Genomic DNA, 4,513 nt, shown 5'->3' with positions numbered 1-4,513 from the left:
AAGTTCTCAATATGCCGCTTAATTGTAGACCCCGTGAAGTTCTTGACGGCATGTAAGTTTTCTGTATCCGGCCGAAATTGTGACCAAGGAATTGAGTCTCTTGCTTACCGAAGTCGGATTTCTCTAAGTTACGGTGTCCATTTCATTTTCATTGAAAAGGGGGACATTTAAAATAAATTAGAGACAATGAAGGAAAAAACCGGGACATAAATATTGTATTGACTAAATTTAATACACATACAAATTTACCTTTACAACGTGCTCCACAGATGATTCCAAATCACTTTTTACAATTATTCTGCCACACTATCACCGTACTTTTCACTTTTATGAACTGTATCAAGAAGTGCATTTTCGTTTGAAATTGTATCATAAAAGTCGGTACACGATACACCATTAAAGTGAGTTTTGACTATGAGCAAGGCCCTCACTGTTTCAACTTTCATTCTGTTTTTTCATCTGACCACAAATAGTTCACTAACGAAAACACACGTTCCACAGCAGCATTTGACCCAGGAATTGCTAGACAAAACTTCACCAAATGAATCATGTTTTTCATGTTAATGTTTTTTCTTCTGAAATAAGCAAATATTTTACACCACGTTGCACTAACACTTTCTTTGTCTCCTTCTTCACTTTTTATGAAGTTCTGTGCACATCAAAATTCATCGAACAGTTCGTCTTCATCAACAGGAAAATTTGGTACAATACTTTTAACAAAAACACAACAGCCCTGAATATCCTTCCACTGTAGCTGCTCCTTTTCAGTATTAACCCAGACAAATGCTTTAAAAGGTGTGAGAAATGGTAAACACCATTCTTTAATATACTCAATGCAAGAGTCATAGAAGATGCAGCATAAATACAAAATTGTTCTACAGTAATTTCACCCTCTTCTTCCAGCTTTCTTAGAGTCTCATGTACAAAGGGTGTGAGAAATCTTTCAGATTTTCTACATTGTAATTCGCCCAATAATTTGTTTATTTCTTGATAAACTTCCACTATTGTGATTTCTTGTTTCTCAATACATTTAATTGTTGTGGAGAAAGGTTTTAGCTGGCTAAAAAGAAAATGTAGAAGAACAATAGACACAGGGTTATCAAAGAATTATTTCAGGATAACAGGACACTTATCAAGGGAAATAAAATATGATTTCAAAGCAGGAAATATGTCTACAATTCTTTCCAGTGCTGGTAGCAGAGATAGCCACCTTGTCTTGCTGTGCCCAAGTACAGTTTTGTATTCAGTTTCAGTAAACTTACTGAATGACTTCAGAGATTCAACTCTTACTGTATATATGTGGAAATGCTCGTAGATTTTGTTTACAATTAATTGGCAGTCGATGGGTAGGCAATCTGAGCCAGTTTGTAAGGAATTGCGCACCACATGTGCTGGACAGCCAACACCAACTACACTCTTGGAAATGGAAAAAAGAACACATTGACACCGGTGTGTCAGACCCACCATACTTGCTCCGGACACTGCGAGAGGGCTGTACAAGCAATGATCACACGCACGGCACAGCGGACACACCAGGAACCGCGGTGTTGGCCGTCGAATGGCGCTAGCTGCGCAGCATTTGTGCACCGCCGCCGTCAGTGTCAGCCAGTTTGCCGTGGCATACGGAGCTCCATCGCAGTCTTTAACACTGGTAGCATGTCGCGACAGCGTGGACGTGAACCGTATGTGCAGTTGACCGACTTTGAGCGAGGGCGTATAGTGGGCATGCGGGAGGCCGGGTGGACGTACCGCCGAATTGCTCAACACGTGGGGCGTGAGGTCTCCACAGTACATCGATGTTGTCGCCAGTGGTCGGCGGAAGGTGCACGTGCCCGTCGACCTGGGACCGGACCGCAGCGACGCACGGATGCACGCCAAGACCGTAGGATCCTACGCAGTGCCGTAGGGGACCGCACCGCCACTTCCCAGCAAATTAGGGACACTGTTGCTCCTGGGGTATCGGCGAGGACCATTCGCAACCGTCTCCATGAAGCTGGGCTACGGTCCCGCACACCGTTAGGCCGTCTTCCGCTCACGCCCCAACATCGTGTAGCCCGCCTCCAGTGGTGTCGCGACAGGCGTGAATGGAGGGACGAATGGAGACGTGTCGTCTTCAGCGATGAGAGTCGCTTCTGCCTTGGTGCCAATGATGGTCGTATGCGTGTTTGGCGCCGTGCAGGTGAGCGCCACAATCAGGACTGCATACGACCGAGGCACACAGGGCCAACACCCGGCATCATGGTGAGGGGAGCGATCTCCTACAATGGCCGTACACCACTGGTGATCGTCGAGGGGACACTGAATAGTGCACGGTACATCCAAACCGTCATCGAACCCATCGTTCGACCATTCCTAGACCGGCAAGGGAACTTGCTGTTCCAACAGGACAATGCACGTCCGCATGTATCCCGTGCCACCCAACGTGCTCTACAAGGTGTAAGTCAACTACCCTGGCCAGCAAGTTCTCCGGATCTGTCCCCCATTGAGCATGTTTGGGACTGGATGAAGCGTCGTCTCACGCGGTCTGCACGTCCAGCACGAACGCTGGTCCAACTGAGGCGCCAGGTGGAAATGGCATGGCAAGCCGTTCCACAGGACTACATCCAGCATCTCTACGATCGTCTCCATGGGAGAATAGCAGCCTGCATTGCTGCGAAAGGTGGATATACACTGTACTAGTGCCGACATTGTGCATGCTCTGTTGCCTGTGTCTATGTGCCTGTGGTTCTGTCAGTGTGATCATGTGATGTATCTGACCCCAGGAATGTGTCAATAAAGTTTCCCCTTCCTGGGACAATGAATTCACTGTGTTCTTATTTCAATTTCCAGGAGTGTATATTATTCACTGTGTTCTGTTGCAGTTTATAGAGCAAATTGTTTTTTCCTTTCCTCCGCTTACCACCAAAATTGGTGTTAGTGTTGCCTGCAGAAACTGCAATCACCGTTCCCTCAAGATCATATTTCTTTAAAACCTAGAGCACATAATTCTGAAGTAAATCTGAAGTTTCTCCAGCTAAATTAACCAATTCGAGCACTTTCACGGTGATGACATTTTCAGGGTGAAAATATCTGATAAGGAGAGGAACCAACTTCAAATCCAGATGATTCGATGTATCAATCATTACAGAAATGAATCGAACACTTTTCAGTTCATTTACAACCTGTTGAGCTGCATGCGGTGCAATAACATTTGAAATGATTGCATTACATTTTGTGTGTCGATATGTGAATTTAGGATTGAAAAGTTTTTTAACAACTGCTGTAGTACAGTCCATTGAATTAAAGCTATGGTTATGCATTGCACTGTGGTATGCAAACGTAGCTTCTTGTGCTGCCAACTGCCTATCCATTTCTGTTACTGATTTTAAGTTTACATAGCAGTCACTCACGCCTTTATTTGCTCTTTTCGTTTGATCACTCATGCGATGTTTCTTCGTCTTAATGTGATTCACAATGTCAGACCTTCCACCATGACCAATAGCATAATGAAACAGTGATTGCACAGTGCAAAAGATTAACAGTGTGGTGACGAAAGCCAGAGAGCAAGTATCACTGGTGTATAGTATCTCTGGACCGAAACGACGGATTCAGTGGATCGATTTAGAAGAGAAGAATCTTCGTTGTTCGTAACCTATAGTGCGTTTAAAATTACTTGCGACTTTTGACAGTTCGGTACATGTTTGGGGTATGCTGAAAGTCATCACACGCTTCCTATTGTAAATAATTGCGCAGTAATAGCAAGTCAAACAACCAGTAGCGTAAAATACTAGCCAAGCGGAAACATAAAAAAACGGGAGATTCGAGCGTCCCCCAAAAAAACTTTCGGGACAGCCGGACATTTTGGTAAAAAACGGGACTGTCCCGGGAAAAACGGGACGAATGGACACCCTACTCTAAATTCACATAGCATGCTTTTCGTAACTATTTTAACTTCCAGTTACGCACAGACCAAAACCTTTCGACTGTTAGCACGTCGTCCATACACAATATTACACGCTACCTTAACTCATCGGCGATCACCTTCTTCAATCCTCTCAAGAACGCTGTGAAAAAAACATTGAGTACAAATAGAAGCTTTCGTAACCAGTAGCAGTGACCAATGTATAACCACGGAAGGTAGTACCTTGATGCCATGAAGTTTCTGAAGTAGTTCGTCGAGAGTTTGAGGTCTATCCTTCTCAGACGTAATGATGGTGTTTATTTGCCTGGGATCGAGCATTAAGCGTATCTGTCCATCTCGTTTCGAACGACGAATAGAGCTCTATTCTATGAGCTTATAGCCGTCTCACTTGCACCCAGTTCCGGACCAGATACGACCTCACAAAGAATTTCTTATGTTCTTCCACATAGTACTTGGGTGTGAAGCTCTTGTAAAAGGCACTTCTGAAAACGTATCTATGTTTGACATCAAAATTTCACCTAATTCTATGCGTTCCTCACACGGTAAATTCGCTCTGTCAACCTTGCCTTTAATTATCTGACGCAAAGCAACCTTCTTTTCATGAACCGAATT

This window comes from Schistocerca piceifrons, chromosome 4, assembly GCF_021461385.2.
Source record: "Schistocerca piceifrons isolate TAMUIC-IGC-003096 chromosome 4, iqSchPice1.1, whole genome shotgun sequence".
NCBI lineage: Eukaryota > Metazoa > Arthropoda > Insecta > Orthoptera > Acrididae > Schistocerca > Schistocerca piceifrons.
Note: the sequence above shows the minus strand (reverse complement) of the source record.